At 31.4% G+C, this 19,007-nt stretch overlaps 1 long non-coding RNA gene across 2 annotated transcripts; it reads left to right on the forward strand.

Moving 5' to 3' along the window:
* Window positions 1–4,245: 4,245 nt before the first annotated feature.
* On the forward strand, window positions 4,246–17,538 carry LOC142322961 (uncharacterized). Of its 2 annotated transcripts, none has more exons than XR_012755976.1 (3): window positions 4,246–4,414; window positions 15,515–15,665; window positions 17,510–17,538. It is a non-coding gene; the product is annotated as an uncharacterized LOC142322961 (long non-coding RNA). The 2 variants fall into 2 exon arrangements; XR_012755977.1 differs by lacking the exon at window positions 4,246–4,414 and adding an exon at window positions 14,728–14,775.
* The last annotated feature ends 1,469 nt before the right edge of the window (window positions 17,539–19,007 follow it).

Below are 19,007 nucleotides of genomic sequence, written 5' to 3' on the forward strand. Positions count from 1 at the left end.
ACTTAAATGATAATATTGTTCTGGTCTTATGTTCAAGTTAGGGTGAATAGTAATAAGATTACAATTCAATGTTGAATTAACAGTAACCAGCATAAATGTTTGGTACTTGAGACTTGAGTACGTAACATCTATCAGGTACCATTATCTGTGCTCTGCTTTGCGGTGTATACTGTACAATGTCAATGGATAACTGAATGTTTCCTGCCTTTGCAGGGAATAGTACATATCAGCAAACACAAATTCGCTCTGATTACAGAATATAAATGTATATATCTGTAGGAAATATTACACAATTATGGTCTTACAGATATTGCTATACATATTCTGCATATAATTAATTTCTTCAGCTGATATGTAAGAAGCATAAATATGTTGTAATATTTCAATAAGTGAGTGCGCGACGCGTACGCGTTCAACCGCGTCGGACACCGGCCGTTTTCTTCGATACGGGGTTACGCATATACCGTAAATGTGGATACGCGAATGGTATAAGATGGGTGTTACTAATGTTAACACCCATATATATTTTTGTGCTGTTTCTTTACAGGTCCGACTACAGCAGTTCCATCAGCAGCAGTCCACCCTGTTATCCACCCAAAAGAAACATCTCATTTTTTTCAAAATTGTACTTTTTATATTAAAATAATTTTTCTTTAAATTTTATTTATTTTCTAGTTTTAATAGTATTTATAAATTTTGATTTTTAATGAAAGTACATAACTGCTTTAATAAAGTTTTTTTTTATATTTGTTTTAAGTTAAAAATATTTTTAAATGCACAATTTTAAATTGTTCTTTTATTTTATATTTTTTTAAAGAAATAACCTAATTTTATTATGTGAGGAATTTATTTCGATTAAGGGGATGTAATTTTTTATTTGTTTAAAGAATGATTTTTGAACATAGATTAATAATTAATTTTTATTTAACAACAATTACATTTTTTAAAATAATTAAACTTATTGTTATTATTATTCAATAAAGGGGGGATACTCCACCTTGGCCCTTTACCCCATCCAGCGAGCTACAGTCTACATTTTCTTCAGTTCATCGCTTCAGCATCAACAGCATCAGTCCTCCCGATTATCCACCTGAGGGGAATACTCTTTTTTTTTCAAAATTATAATTTTTTTATTATTTAGACTGTTCATTTAATTTTTCTTTTCACTAGAAGTTCATTTACATTTAACATTTTTATTTTAATTTTAATAAAAACTCATTATTAGTTATATTACTCTGATTTTATTAAGCGAATTAAAATTTAACAGTAAAATTAATTATAAAGTTTGCTCTTTTAAAGCTTTTTTTTTTTTAATTTAGATTTTTCAGATTAGTTTATTTAATTGGTAGCTAGAAAATAATTTTAGAATTAGTGTAATTAATGAAAATCATTTAATTTCTTTTTAACTTTTACTATATACTTTTTCATTAAGGGGGGGTGTATAGTCCACCCTGGCCCTTATCCTTTCAGCGATCTTCAGTCATCATCTACATACTTCTGCAATATTATTTTGTTTTTATTATGTGTTTTGTTTGAATCAGGGCAAGCTCAAAATCGGTGAATTAAATCTGTAAATCAGATATTTATTTAAAGCGTATAATAAAATCTTTTATAATTTTTTCTTATTTTTAAATACGATTATTACGGGTATGAAATAATTTCAACTTGAATTATTTTAATACGTTTGGAATAAATCTATGTTTTTATACCTCTAATTATTTTCATGTTGTTTCATGAAAATGGATTATCGCCTATGATCGTAAAAAAACAGCAAACCCTGATTTGAACTTTTAGTTTTAAGAAGGCATCATTATCCAGTTCGGCGGTACAGTGGCCTTCTTTGCAGTTCTTCAGCTTCGTATCCACCGGTGCCAAGTCTATACCGGCGGATACCTACAAGTCTGTACCTTGATATCCGGATGATTCATAAAAGCGCTGGTCGATCGTGTTTGAGGAATCAGAAGAAAGAAGACGAATCAACCTGGTTGTTATCGTGGGCTGCAATTGAAGGCCTCTACCACCACAGGGCAATAAAATTAAGGTAAGTTACACTACTATTATAATTTGGGGGGAGGGGACAGGCTGAGAAATATTATAGAATGTCAGTTAACCGTAATTTTTATTTTTTGTAAGAGAAGTTTTATCATTTTTAAAATAATTATATTTTATATCTTTGTATCTTATTCATCAAATTATTATAACAAATGTATAAATAAATTAAGTAAAAGAATCAAAATATTTCAATTTCTACAGAGATTTAATTCAATAAAACTGACTTACCCTTTAAATATTTTATACGTAATATGAACTTGATTAGTACTGAAAGTCATGATTATCATCATATCGATTAATATTTGCCACATCAGGTAAATTTTTATGATTTTTCTTTTTCTTATAAAATTGAACTATAATATTTAAATAAGTTTTATAAATTTTTGTAACATTATGTAAATATTTTTAATATGGAATTAAAAAAAACCTTATGTTATCTATTTAACAATCATTCTAAATATTTAAGCATTATAATGTACAGTTTAGATAACAGGTGTGGTGTTGTTACTGTTAGTATAATCGATAGATTTTTTCATTCTTATGTAATCCAACGTATACTAATGAATGTGATGTTGTGTACAAGTTTTTAAAGCGTTTAATTTACGTATTGAAAATACTTTTTTAAGCAAAACAAAAAGGTTAATATTAATATATTATAATATACATCAGTGGCTGCTTGGTATAGGCACTGTGGAACCACAGCATCCCCTATTTTCACTTGATATTATTAATAACATTTAACATAATGTCCCTTTTTCTTTAATTCCTTCTTTATACTTGTACAATATATAATCCTAACCTTAATGTCAGTAGCCATCCCCCACCCACAGTTAATGAAAAAAATACAAAAATCTTTGTACGGAACTGTGCGCTTCACAGTTCCAGCAGCATAGTTTTGGCTGTTGTGCGCATGCACAGATAGGAAGCTGCACACAAGGCTGTGAGGAAGAGAGAGCATTGTTGCGGCCACAGCATTGTTGACCCTGGCGTCTGGTGGAAGGTAGTTTTTTTTTTACTCCACGTGTGTATGGAACATTGCATGTTCCCTTTTCTTGTTTAGTCAGAGGAAGGAATATGAAAGCGGTTTAGCTGTTTTTTCTGTAGCGATCAGAAGATGGCGGAAAGCAAGGGCTCTTTGATTGCCAAATCTGTCCAAAAACACACTGGAAAGGTGAAAAAGAAGGTAGTTAGTAAAACCTAATTATGTATTTGTTTCTGTGAACCTAGAAATTAAAATTAAGCACCGTTGGACCATAATCTTTTTAAGCGGATACTTTATTAAATTATTATCTAATGATGCTAAAAAATATTATCTGTTTTCACATTCTATTATTTATTCGGTTCAACAGAATACGGTTTTTAAGCGCACAAATCATATTCTTGAATGCGATAAAATGTAGAATTAGGTTATTATCCTGCTTTCAGCTATTCTATGATTCATTGTTTTTTTTATTTTACAGAAAACTTTAACCCTACCTTGAAAAGGCCCAGAAAAAAATTTTCTGGAGCAGCACCCCCACCTAATTTTAGTTACAAGCTGCCACTGATAATTGTAAATGTATTATTAAATTAATAATTTTCATCAATATAAATAAATAATTAAATATTTTTACTTTTTAATAAATTTTTTAACATTTATTAATTTGCTACATTTTTTTAATTATAAAAATACTCTACCGTTAATCGCTATTATTAAAAGTATTTATAAAAAAAAGTTCTCAGAATATAAAGAACCAAATTAATTAATTAATCTTTTAGTAATCAAAAATTTTCTTTTAATTTATTATTAATCAAAAAATGAATAAAAAGTTGTTAATAAACATAATTAAATATTAAAACACAAAAATTCTATTCTGTTCGATTCAAAATAATAAAGATAAAATGACGTGATAAAGAATACTATTTTATTTCTTTTTATTAAAATTACTTTCTTGAACCGTTAAGTTACAGTTTAACTATTAATTCTATTATAACGATTAACAATGTTCCTTTTAATTAAGTATTTTGGATAAACGGTCTTGTTTTCTTAGATCAATAAATAAATAGATACACAAGCTCTTTTCCACCCTTTTAAATAATAAAATTGAATTATAACATCGCTATAGAATAGCTATCGATTAGATAGTATGTATTTTCTTAATGCTACTGAATAAATAAATTTTTGTTACTAACGGTACATATATAATACTAACATCGTTTATTTTATCTTTTGTTGCAGGTACGACAACGATTACTTACATAGGTTAAGAGTGAACAGCGTTAATGTGGCTTAACTATTTAGTTTTATAATAACGATTAAAGGGAGGACTACTTACTTCGTAACTGGTGCTCCTTTTCCAGTAGAATTAAGTTTCTTTTTCAGGTAATTATATATTCTTGTTTTGTTTTACAAACATGTGCATGTTACACTAAATTTGCATGTTATAATTAAGGAAAAATCGCGTTTCCCCAGTAGGCCCCTCAGTAGGTTGTAATTGATTTTTAATTATGTTATATGTGTTGTGTTTTTTTACAGGTTTATTATATATTTTAAGTTAGAATTAATTATGTTAAGTCGCGTTCGCGTTCCATACCCCGTCCACAGTAGGCGCGATTATAAAGCAGGGTATTATTTTAATATTGTTTTTTTATTTATTTAAGATTAGATTAAGTACATGTTGTTAAGCCATGTTAACCTGAATGGAATTTTCTGAAGTACTTTTTATTTATTATGTATGTATATTTCAAGTACACAAAACTGTATTTTTATCAATCGCCTTGATATTTTTACTAATTTTGTTTCAGAATATTTAAGTGTGTTTCAGGTATAGATGATGTAATATTTTAACTATTCAATGATGAAAAAATATGGTGTGATGAAGAATACAAAAGGAAAAATGGATTCCAAAAGAATTAAAATATTAATAACTTGTTAATCTATTTTATTATTTTTATATTAATATTTCTCCAGATTGTTTCAAGTTTGTTTCAGCTACAGAAAATTGCGATATTTAAACTACTTAATGCTGGAACAACATACTAAAGTAACGCTTAGAAAATTGTACAAGTGATGAATGTAGAACAAAAAATAAGATGAAAAGGCTAATTTCAAAAGTCAAAATGATGATCAGATTAAGATCACACAATCAACATCTAGATGACATGAGTGAGTATAATTTTAAATTTAATTAGATTATAGAAAAACAATCTAAAACCTCATGATCAGATTTCTTTTACAAAATAACTGAAGGGGTTTCTTTTTGTAAGACAATTTTAATTTTTGACATCATAAATGGTAAAACATTTCACAGACTGCTGCATTTGAGTTTAAACAGTTTTAGTAAAAATAAAACAAGTATAATTAATTAGTCTTATTTATTATAAATAACACAAACTTGTGAAGATTTTTACTATATGGAACATTTTATGTGTCTGAAGATGAATCAATGGCGCTAGTTTTAAATTGAATTTTTTCAATAATTATATTTAAAGATTTTGCACAATACTATATTTTAGATGTTGTTGTTGTTACCCTACTTTTAATAGTAAAAGAGTTGCTGTATTCACTATAGAACATTATATTAATTATGTAAGCATCTTAAATCTGCATTTCCTATAGTCTAGTACAAGTTTTATTTTGTCATACTAAAGATGGGCTCTCTCTTTTTTTTTGTTTAGCTTTCGGAATCACCGTAAGGTATTACTTCAGGGGATGAATGAGGATGATATGTATTAGTGTGAATGAAGTGTAGTCTTGTACAGCATCAGGTCGACCGTTCCTGAGAGGTGTGGTTAATTGAGACCCGACCGCTAAAGAACACCGGTAACCACAATCTAGTATTCAAATCTCCATAAAAGAGACTCTCTTTGCTAACATTTGAACCTTACAACTCCTAACTTCAAAATCAGCTGATTTGCGATGATGAGTTAACCACTAGACCACCTCGGTGGGCTATTAAAGATGGGCTGCTTTCCACCAACAGCACTGCTAACCTGTTAAGTTAACTGTTATTTAGCAAATTCGCTGGATCCCCTCTTATAAGTAATCTGTCTTGGTTTGCATTCTGTTACACGAGTTTTGTTTGCATGACATTAAAAATTGCTGATCTGAACAGAAGGTTGAGCAAATACTTTGGATGGTGTAACAAACTTATACCAGACAGTATAAGTGGTTGTTAATGAGGTGTAGCAAAATTTGATTGGCATATTTTAAAATGAACTTACGAAATAAAAAAAAAAAACCACGGGCTTTGAATCTTGTGCAGAAAATTTAATACAAAGAGATTCATTCATCTATGCTAATTGTAATTCGAACGGTATAGTGTGAAAAACAAAATAATTTCAATTTTTTGTTTGCAAAATATCTGTAGTTAGAAAAAAGATGGTATTCAGTTCATTAATCTACCATTGACATTATTAAGACCTGTGCTTCATGGGCAGGATACTCCTATTTTAAGACTTCAATCTGTGTTACTAGACGATAAAATTTCATCCACCTAGCATATAGAAAAAGTTAATACAATTTCTTCACCGGTCTTTGAAGATTAGAATCTATAGCCGCCCAAAGATGAAGGATTTTGTTCACAATTTGGATCTTACTAAATAAATTAACATATACAGTTAAATAAACAATTTGTTTGGAGTTTTAATGGTAGTACTTTCACACTGAGGCACTACACAGTACTTGTAAAACTTTGAATTCATTTTAGAGTTAGTAATTTTAGAAACATCTTAAAGACTTCACTAAACATCTGATTGTTTTATAAAGTGTGGTGTCTTAGGAGAGACAATGACAGTTTGGAGAGTTTTGGTGGAAAATTTTAATTAATTTATAAAAATGCAAAATACGTAGTTTAAATGATCATTTATGTATTATAACATTTATATTTTAATAAAATAGATTGTGAGGCATAATATAAACCGGTTTCTCAAAAACAATCAACTAGCCTATTAACATACCCTTATTTGTTAATAATAGACTTGTGAAGATTTTTATTATGTGGAACATTTTATGTGTCGCAAGGTGAATCAAGTGTACTAGTTTTAAATTTAATTTTTTTAATAGTTTTAATGATTTTGCACAAGGGATTTTTATGCAGAGAAAAAAGCATCACAACAGTTTTTCTCTCTGGCCATTTTAGGCGCAACAGATTGTGAGAAGAAGAAAATTTTAGTTCTCCTTTTTTCAAATCTGTTTTTAATATCTCTTTTCACTAAGTTACTCGGTTTATTTTAATAAGTGCACCGATTCAATATTCCTACAAATAAGTTTGGGGAAGAATACTAGTTGTACAAGTAGAAAGTTCTTCTCTTTTTTAGGAGATCTCTAGTTAAAAAAATAACCACCCGTTTACTAAGTTTGAAATTTCTCATAGGGTTTACTTGATTCTTTTTACAGACATAAATTGCGCTAAGAGACAAAACATTAAAATCAGAAACTCCAGCTATAGAACATCAGAACAGCATACAGGAAAAAGTAACAAGGTAAAGAATAAAAAATTATAAATTATGAGGAAATGTTTTGGTACACATAGAATGATGGATAGAATTTGTAATGAAAAACTAAAGCGGTTGTGACATCTTAAAAAAATGTAATGTGGGAAGTTAGCTAAATAATTCACGCAAAACAGAAAGAAGACAAGCAACAGACGTAGAGGGGTAATTGGAGAAAGGCAGCAATGCAAAAAATTATTTCAAATATGAACAGATTAAGTAAGTACTGTGTTTCAAATTTGTTACTTGAAAGAGAATTAAAGTTGAATAATCCAGTTTTGTTTGTTTTTTTCCATCTAGTTTATTGGAAAAATAATACTGTTAAATTAAATTTTATTATACTATATCTCATGATGATCTAAATCCAGTTATATTTTAGCCATTTAATATTTGTTTTTTATTAGACTCAGGCTGTGTTTCCCTATAAATACCCACCATTAATTGAATCCTAACAAAAACAGTAAATTATAAACATTGAAAAAATTTTAATTTATTTAAAAAAAAACCCTATCTATTTAAGCCTAACCGTTCACTAGATTTGTAGCTTGATATCATCCAGTGGATGAATTCTGTCTTTATAGCTGCTGAAAAATACGGTTGAAAATAGATTAGAATAAGTGTGAGATATCTGTAATAGTAAATGTTAAAATATTTAATATCGATATTTTAATATTTATTAAAACTAATCGTGCTGATCTTCAAACTTAGTTAAATAAACTGGTTTTATTTGAAACAATTTTGCAATTAAAATAACAAAACACCAGCTTTTACTATTTGCAATAATTTTTTTTAACTTTTTACATTTTCATTTTACTTTAAACTTCAGTTTTCATTGTAAACTTTTTTTATTTTCATTTAGATTAAAACAGAATCTGTATAAAGTGATAATTCTAGAAGAACTTTATGTATTACTGATTCTCTAAGCGATTATTTACTCTATTTTTGTTTTTTAACCTCCAGGACCACCATTAATTATTGTTTCAGAGGATGAGATGAATAACAAGTAGCGTGTGAAAATGTCATGCCTGACCGGGATTTGAACCAGAGACCTCCAAATGAAAGACCAAGACACTACCATTCGCGCCATGGAGGCCGACAAAGTGATTATTTACTTAAATGAAACTAACTTTACTAATAATAGCACGAGTATGATGGTTAGTACAATCTTTATAAAATGTTATGATTATTAAATTATATTTCTCTACAGACAAAAAACAATTAAATTAACTAAGTACAAGATAATCAAGTGATTTAAACAGATATAAATGCTTTCTCCAGGATATTAAAATTCGGTCAATTTTTTAAAAAAATCATAAGATGCAATGCAGATATTTGTTGAAAACCTTATTCAACAGTTTTTTTCCGTAGGGGGAGAAAAAGCTCTTCCGATTGCTCCCAGTGGTGGCAGTTAAAGACAGTATGTTCAACAGAGTCAACTTATCCACAGTAGACACAAAGGCCTGATAGTTATTCAACAGCTTGTAAAGCTGCTGATAAAACAATAATTTTTCAATCTGTAAAACTGTTAAAAACAGTACGACACAGTAACAAGATACATTTTGCACGAAAACCCTCAGAGAATGATGAATTTTTATCACCAGACCGAGTAGTAAAAATACTACAGTAAAACTCAAAATGATTAGATAATTTATATCCATAGTAAACAATCTTTTAATTAATTTTTTTTATCATTTTATAATTTAATAGATAATCATATTAACTCTCACATCAACATATCATGAGATAACTGAATTTTAATGAGCGCAATTTACTCATTAAATTTTAATGAGTAACAAATGTTTGAAGACTTGCCAATCCGGTGGAGTTGAGTGCAGATTCTTCTTCCCTTCTCATCCAGCTATCTGTTGGAAACAACCTTCTCTTGTTTGTAAGGTTCCTTTGCTCCTAAATACTCTTGAAATATCCTTTTAAATATCCTAAACTTCCTTTTCTTTATCAGTTTACTGTGCCATCACCTCTGTGATCTTCATTCAGGCTTGTATTTCCTCTTACACAGATTCTTTCAGTTATGCTCCTTCTCAATCTTCATTACATGCATAAACCGACTGTCAGCCTTGTTCATTTTTTCATTCAGATTTTCCATTCCGGTGCTAGTCTTCATATCCTTGTGGTTGACTGAATCCTTAATCTACCATTATTTATCTTATTTTACTTCTTATTACATTTTCAATAACTGGAGTTTTCCTTCTTATTTACCCGCAATCACCCGTGTACTTTTACTGTAAGTCAGTATAAGCAGATAATATGACAAACACTACCTCCTTTCAGACATGACCACTATGTAGTAAACTCCTCCATCTTGGAAAATCTACCAGGTTGTTGGATTCCCCTGGCAACGACAAAAATTATTTTTGTATTTTGCTCTTTCCCAAAATACATGAAGTAATAATAATGAAATGCATGATTAATAATAATAATAATAATAATAATTAATAATGAACTTTGAGTTCTACATAGATTGTTTATTACTGTAATTTATTTATAAAAAATTCAGAATACACTAAGAAATTTTTCTTTTTTTTCAGAATTTTAATTAACTGGATTACAATATTTTATACAATCAATTCAATATTTCTCTATGAAGTTTATTTATACTAATCAAAGAATTCTTTTGTAATTTGATAAAATATGCAACTGTTGGTGAAGTGCAATATATATACTGCAGAACAATGATCCGCATGAGAAAAAAAAAATGGTGTACACAAAGAAAACTTAAGAAGCACCCAAACATTAATATTTTTTGTTATTGACATCACACTTTGTATAAATATTATAAATAAAAGTTAGAAATATAATGTATTATAATAAAGAATCTTTCAGTACATAGAGACACACATCTTTAGTTAAAAGTATATCTAAATAGATGTGTTCTTAGTTGAGGTAGGTGGAATATATTGGCCGGTTCATCAACATGACCATGATTGTTCGCATGTGATCAATGGATATTTTGCTGTAAAATGTTACAGGATAACGGCTTTAGGCCACGTATGAGCCTGTCTAGGTCTTCCATTTGTAGGCAGGCTGCAGAGGCACCTGCTAAGGAGGATGGTCCAATTGGAATTCAGGAGTCAGCGCCTGGGGAAGAAGATGGTAGATTTTATGGGGTATGGATCTGACACTGAGGTGTTGAAGGCAGTTAGGGTGGTTGATAAAGAAGTCAGGAAAGTGACCCTGCTTGTAAAAGAGAACACCAAAACTAAGAAGAAGATTCAAGACATTGTCCTGAAGCTCCAGAAGAGTGTCAGTATTGAGAGAGTCAACGATGAGGAAGTAGTTGTCCTGTGCAAGAGATTCTGGTAGGAGGAGTGGTTTACTCGCATGAGTGAACCCGATACCACCAGTGCTCTGGGGAGTGATGCGGTCCATGTGTTGGATGTTAATGGAAATAGTAGCGAGTACTCTAAGGTGGTGTTTGGTACCTGAAGGTTCTTAGACAGTTAGAATATGAAGGTAAGCTGAGAGAAAATCTGGTTCTAGCAGAGAATACCAGTCCTGAGTTATTGCTTGGTGATGGGATGGAAATGAATGAGCGACGTAGTTTCATCATGGTAGTAGATTCCACTAAGAGTGAAGACTCCGAAAAGCTTCAGTGTTATTGAGCATTGCATAAGATTAACGAGGTGACAAAGCTTGACTTGGCAATAGTAATGCGACGGGTAAGTGACTTCGGAAGGTTATGGAGTATGTCGCAAGGAGGGCCAATCGGAGGTACTCTTTCCGGCTGATGGCGGATAGTGCTGCTAAGCAAACAGCTATGGGTGGAGACAAGGGTAGTGTTCAATGAGTGGATATGGTGCCAACCCAAAGTAGGACTCTAGTGGTCAGAGCAGAGGGTCGTTCTTATGCAGTGGCCGTTGCGGGGCTTTGCTGGACAAACACAGAGTTAAAATCTGATAGATCTGCCGTAGGGTCTCCCGTAGATCATCGGAGGAGCGCTGCTTTCGTGTTGGTCGACAACCGTAAGCAGTGTTATAACTGTGCATGGGAGGGGCACCTGAGTAGGGATTGCAGTGAAGTTCAAGTAGCTTCACTGCAATCCCAAGTATCTCAAGTAGCTCTGGAAGGTACAGCGCCACTGTTTAACTGGGATGAAGTGGGAAGAGGGCTTTCCCCTATGCCAGTATTGTGGGGTCATTCACTACTCAGAACATGTTATGCTAGGGTGTCGCACACCCAGTAGTGGATGAGTTTGGGGAGTTAAGGGTCGGGAATGTAGTTCCTAAGATGCTTGCCTTGGAGGTATCGAGGCGGGGTAAAACTGCCATTGTTGAGGTTATTGTGTGTGGAAGAGAGGCACAGGACGGCGAGTAGGAGTACCTTGCATGGGTCGTAGTTGATGTAGTGCTCTTTTTTGGTTGGGGTTTGTGTTTTATTGTTGTGTATTTCATTATTATTCATAGTATTGTATATATGTAGTCGGCCGAGATTAGTTTCTGTATGTATTAAGTGTATTGATTTTTATGTATGTACATGATATTGCATCTTTGGTATTTATGCATGTATTTTGTGTATTTTATTAATCATGTTTGCATGTATTATGTAGGTGAGTACTCAGGTTGGGGCTTATGTGTTGTATCGTTAAGAATTTTATTGTTTTATTTTTGTATATTATGTGTTTGCCATAGTAGTTTTCAGTATATTATGTACAATTCTCTAAAAAGTTATTTTCGGTCTTTATATGTAAGAAATTACTTTCAGGAGTATGTTAAGTAGTCTACACACACACACACACACACACACACACACACACACACACATACATACATAAATATATTGTGGTGCGTAAGATTGTTTCCGTGTATGAAATTGCACTGAGCAACTAATTCCAATTATGTGGCCGATAATGTCAGTATGACCGTTTTGCGTAGGTGGCGACCTCTCTCTGGGTGAAGACTGAGTAATGCTTCAAAAGTGGGTCTGGTCCTCGATCAGTACAATTTCAAAGAGAAAACAGAAAATAGATCTGTATTACTTTCAAAATCATAAAATCATTAGTTTGGAGCATCTGTGTAAACGGTTAAAACTGTGAATAATAAATACTCTTGTTTATATAACTATCATATAAGTCTTCTTGAAAAATGCATTTTTGAATAAAAAATTTGGTGATAAGATTGATGTTTTAAAGGGTTGAAAAAAACCTGAAATTTATTACCACCTTATTAAGTAATACAGTAATTAATCGTGCAAATTTTTACAAGGGAATTTAACAGTTCAAAAGTGGCCAAAATTTTAATAAAAATATTTACAGTTAAAATTGGCTGAAAGTTTCAAAATAAATTGATTTGATAATTAACATGAAGGAGATGGATGATCGATCAAAGTTTCAGTTATAATTGCGGAATCGTAGATCGATGAAATTATTCAAGGAGACAGAAAAATTATAGAAAAATGTTTTAATGGAATTAATAAAGATAAACCGCATAAGAATGTTCCTCTGCTCTAACCACTAGAGTCCTATTTTGGGTTGGGAACATATCCATTTGTTGAACACTACCCTTGTCTCCACCTGTAGCTGTTTGCTTAGCAGCTCTATCTGCCACCAGCCAGAAAGAGTACCTCTGATCAGCTCTCCTTGCGACATACTTGGCAACCTTCTGAGAAGGCATTTATTTACCCACTGCATTATCAACCGCATTGATTGCCAAGTCACGGTTTGTCACTATGTTAATCTTAAGCGATGCTCGATAACACTCAAGCTTTGCAGTCTTTTCCCTTAGTGGAATCTACTACCACGACAATGCTACACCACTCATTCATCTCCATCCTTTCACCAAGCAATACCTAAGACCTGGTATTCTCTGCTAGAACCAGACTTGTTCTCAGCTTAGCTTCAGACTCTATCTAACCGTCTCATTACCGTGCAGGCATCAAACACCCCCTTGGAGTTGATGTTTAGAAAAAAATGGATCGAAAGAATAATTTTCATTTGATCGTACAATAAAATGCAAAAATTCATTCAAATTTACATTGAACTACCACTGTGATTTGAGTTGATTTGATTTGAACATGAGTGAATTTGAATACAGCTTACCAATAGAATTAAATAAACCAGATTTCACCTATGGAGGGAAATAAAACATTATCCGATCGACAGAGGTTTATTTATGTATTAATTCTATAATAAAGAGAAGGAAAAATAGTCAAGATAGTATGAGCTAGATTAAAAACTTAAAGAACTACACCTTCAGAATTTTTAACTAAGTATAAATTGGTGATAGCAAGACATCCTGGTGCTTCGTTGCAGTTGGTAGGCTTAACGAAGATGCTGAAGACGACATTGACCGGCGAACTATCATGGTGAGAAATGGCTGCCTTGGTAAATGGCTTGGGGCCGACAATGACCTGATCTATAGTGTTGCTGACATTGGATGTAGACAGCGACCTCTTCCTCTTATTGTGGTGTAGGAAGAACCCCGGACCCCTACTAGACCGGTTGCCCCACAAGTGAATAGATGTAGAGAGGAAGAAGTTCCACTGTGAACAGAGGCTAAATTATCGTGGATAATGTGTTCTGCCAAAGCATGCATGGTGGGCACGATAGGGATAGCCTACGCATGGAGGTAGTATGGGGCCATTGGGTCGCTGCCACTGGTGATATGTGTAAGACTCCCAACACCGCCCTGTGTGTATAAACTGGCAGTCAAGAGGTTTTCTTTTTGAAATTTATAAAAGAAGTTTTATATATATTTGTGAAATCCATCTCCTAGACTATTATAATTATTAGTAGAGATTTCCAAATTAAATTATGGAATGTAAATTACATCCAGGAATAGACACTGATTCTTACCACAATATAGTTGTGTCTAAATGTAAGGCGAGGTACAGAAAACAAAGAAAAAATGGGATAATAAAGACCAAAAAAACAATGATATGAAAAAATATTGGGACAAACATAAGGAAATAACCGTTACAAAAAAGAAGATTTTACAAAAAAATTAAAAAATAAAATTAAGATGAAATAATTTTAATCAAGAAAGCGACGACTTCAAATAGAAGAAATATGTCTAAACAAAAATTACATATCTTACATTCATGTTTGAAATTTTTTCCGCTTAACTTTAGTAACATAACTGAGAAGCACAAGGAACACTTTTCTTAGGATGTGTCAGAGATGGAAACATACTTTCAGGGAAAATGGTGTCTAAAGATGCTTGCCGATTACTGCTGGGGAATGAAAAGATTTGTTCCTGAGGATGATTCAGAAGAAAACTAAAGAAAAACAGATATTAGGTAAGGTAATATGATACTTTAGGCTGTATAATTCATTAATCCGGTTTTCTTTAAATTTGCGTTACTAAATACCCTAGCCTTCGATTTAATTTTGGTTTGCAGATATGAAATCCCATAAACAGTACTATTGACCTTATTAAATGCATATAATTGGAATAATTTTTTTTTAGAATGGTGGAAATCAGCAGGTTGTTGATTATTTGTTTTAGTTGTGCGGACTTCAAATAAATAAAATTTTTGTTAAAATTGAACATAATTTTTTTTTTTTTAATTTTATTTGAATTTTTTGATTGTTTATTTAATATAACCACTAGAAGAGAGGGGTGTATGTATTAAAATGATTTATAGAAGTAAATTTGATGTAAAATCAAGTTTGTAACACTTTCATTGAATGCTAGGAGAGAAATTATTTGAATTGCACAAAAAACAACAGTATTAAAACCATTTTTCTATAGTGTAATTCATGGTAATATTTTTTAACAATACATAATGGTGAAGAGAGCAATTTTTTTTTTATGAGGAAGAGTAAATATAATTCTCTGTTTATTTAAACCAAATGTACAACTTTTTTTTGTAATGTTTAAATAACGATCACAAAATAAATAATGAGTTAAGGTGAACGATATCTATTATTAAATTTCACAATATTAAGATATAATTTATTCTGATAAAAAATGATTAACTTTTGTCGCTCTTATGCTAAGGGGTTTAATATACTTTTCTTTTTTTTTATTTACAGCTGTGTTTGCCATGATTTCAGCTTTTGTTGTTCATTAACTTTACAGAGGAATTTGAAACGATGAGAATGAAATTTTCACCAGATTACAGTTAAATTATTTAATATTTTATATGTTCTCGTACAAGACAAGTGCACCGTCCTACGATCATAAGTAAGTACAATATTACTTACATTTAGTAGGGGGAAAAAATGTTTTATTTTTCAGTAAAATCTGTTAATAGTATTGCAAAAGAGAAAGCTTTCTTTGAAACCCTTCTCGATCTTCGTGATCTGTTAAAAATAAGTAAGTAGTCTCTTCATGTTTTATGTAAAATAGTTGTACACTAAAAACATTATTCTTATTAGTGCAAATCTTTTTTTCTGCCCGGCATTACGAAGAGATGTCCAAGATTGCCATCAGTTTTAGTGGAAATTCTTGTTAGATTTAAAGTTCTTTTTCATCTTTATCTTAATTGAAATCGTGCAGCTATGTACGACTAAATGTTTATATAATAATTATGAATATGTAGTTTTCAAGATTCCTAAAGAATCTCTTCAAACTTCAAATAAATTGAAACGATAAATATGCACAAAAGAACAAGTATAATGTATTGTATCGCAAATTAACTAGTATTTATTTCTGGTTTGTAAAATATAACTTTTCAAATAGAAGATTTTTTGTTATGACGTACCATAATTTATTTTCACCTGCCTGATGGCGTGGCTTAGACCCGGTCTAAATTAACCCTCCCATTGCCAAGCTTTTCGACACCTTTATTTTACCAAGCAGAGTATTTTGACTACCCCAGTACTACTTTGTGATTTAGTATAATATTTGTTTTTAGATTCTGTTATTTTCAACGAATAGCTTTATTTAGTTTTGAAATACAGTTTTTCAAATAATTAAAAGTATTAAAAACTGAACGTAGAAGCAAAGTACAATAAATTTTATATCATTCACAAGTGAAATTCAATAATGGACACCTGTAAAATTAAAAATGTATACGTTTTGGCTGTCATTGCAGTAAACTAGTGCTTTGCCTCAAAATAAGAAATATCATTTTTGAACTGTTCATTCAGGAACATTTTCGCATAACATGCGCTTCACAATAACAGTTTCTTCTTTGTACATATTACAAACAAGTTTCTTGCACATTACACAACAGAATCGTGTTTTACTACCTTCATTTCTCTTGCAATCTTGACAGCACTGTGATGGTAACTTGGAACATGGTTGGATTACTGCCGTCGGAATTTCAGTACCGCATGCTTTCAGTGCGTCTTTTACTTCCTTATTAAGACTGTTGATATTTCTAGCTCTTTCCTCCATGTTGCCTTTCCCAAGAACAAATGCCAGCTCAGTCATGAAAAGTTTCCATCGGCTCCGATTATTCTCCTGCCACTCAGGAAATGTTTGTGTGTAAAGAATTTATGCATTCAGTGCTGCAATCGTATAAAAGGCATAATTCTGTTCATACATTTTGTAAATTAAACACAGTAAACGATATTTGCTCATTAAAGCACAATAATTTTTTGATTTATTAATAACTGGAAAATTACCGATGTGTTTTATTGTTGCAAAACCCAGAAATACATATATATGACAAATATCAGTACACAGGATCAAAATACTGTTTAGATTTTTAACTGAAACCGATCAGAATAGATTACGTAATTGTAAATTTCTATCTTTGAATTCATCGTTCAAAGTACTTTTAGAACTTTTATTCTGTTAATTCATATATCGATTACATTCTTTGTAATTTTCCTTATATTATATAAGCCTTTTTTAATATTTTATCAAAAATGTATTCATAATCGATCGTTAGAATCGAAGTACGCGTAATATACTCGTGCTTGTTGTAATGAACCACCGTGACATATAATGTGTTTTTTCACTCCATTCTTTCTATATTCTCCTGAAGACGGGTGTAACAGGTGAAAACCTTTCGATATATTTTATTGTTACGAGATTGTAGATTGTTGTTATTATATAATTTGTATTTCTTTTTGCAGGGAAAAAGGATGGATATCAGATGTGGAAGAAATTTATAAATCATAAAGATTTGTTATAATTAAAATTGTAATATAATCGTAATGTATAAAACGTTTTTACTATGTTATAAGCCTGTAATCTGATAATATATCGTAGACATAAATATTGTTAGGCTGTTCTTATCAAGGTTTTGCCACGGTTTCCCTTGATACAAGAGGGCAAATGCCGGAACAGTTCATTTAGTTTTCCGTGGTATTTAATCTTTGATACTCTTATTCAAAGCTAAAACAATAAAAATAAATATTTATTTATAATTTTATATTTTGTAATTTTTTTTTATTACCTGCTTAATGCCGAATTTATGTGCCCCCCCCCCCCATTAACCACTAAAAGTTGAAATTTAGCTCAAATACTTTTTACTTCCTTTACTTCGAACAAGGAAGTAAAACGGATTAATTTTCTATCGGCTAGATGGCGCTCTGCGGTATTACAGCAATCGTGTCCGTGCTGCATTTTTCGAAACAAGCGGAGTGGAAGAGGAGGGCTGATGGCACGGCACCAAGGAGTCTAAACCCTATTAGATCTCTTTTCAGGAGGGCATGTAAAAATCATTCGGAGAAAATCCCCGACATCAGCTATCTACAGGAGAGGGTTGTTGCAGTGCAACGGTAGCATACATTACACTCGACATCCTGACGAGTACGTGGGAAGAACCGGATTACCGTCTGGACATTTGCAGGGCAACAAACGGTGCACATATCGAAGTACACCAAGAAAAACTTCAGAATCTACCCTTTCAGGATAGACACTAATGTACAGTAAGTAAGTAATATGGAAAAATTACTTATGTAAGTAAGTAATTTTTCCATATGCAACAGACATCCACACTTGGATGTAACTTACGAGGGATATCTCTAAAGTAAAGACCGCTGGGAAACTTCTCTCCTTAAGGTAGGCGAGCCTGTGTCTTTTGTGGACACGCTAATAATGTACTCGCTGCATTGTCGTGTAGAATACGACGAGGTATATTGAAGCCGGTGTTGTATAGCTACGATAATTGTCTTAATTCATGTTGCGATTATATAGAAAAGTAGTATAAGGTATGCAGTTCAAGAGAAATAAAAAAATATTTATAAACTTTTCAGAATAAATTTTTTTACAACGAAACTGTCTTTCAATTTAGAGATAACCTCTTGTAGTAACGATTCGTGATGATTATGAAAGTTTTAAAAATTAATTACCCTAAAAATCATTCATTCTGTTTCTGAAGCTCAACCGTTATTTTTAAAAGATCGAAAAGCGCAATTACTTGTATAATAAATAAAGGCTGTAATAATTAATGATTATTCAGAAAATTATTCTATCGTCCTGTTGGATGAAGTTGTCATTTTTATAAATAAATCTTTATAAATAATCTTTATAATTACTTAAAATGCTAAATTTATAATCGTACAATATTTTTATGTTAATGTATATGTTATTTAAAATAAAATTATGGGAGCGAATTTGGGAACTCAT

The sequence above is a fragment of the Lycorma delicatula genome, chromosome 4 (genome assembly GCF_047948215.1).
Source record: "Lycorma delicatula isolate Av1 chromosome 4, ASM4794821v1, whole genome shotgun sequence".
In the NCBI taxonomy this organism is placed as follows: domain Eukaryota; kingdom Metazoa; phylum Arthropoda; class Insecta; order Hemiptera; family Fulgoridae; genus Lycorma; species Lycorma delicatula.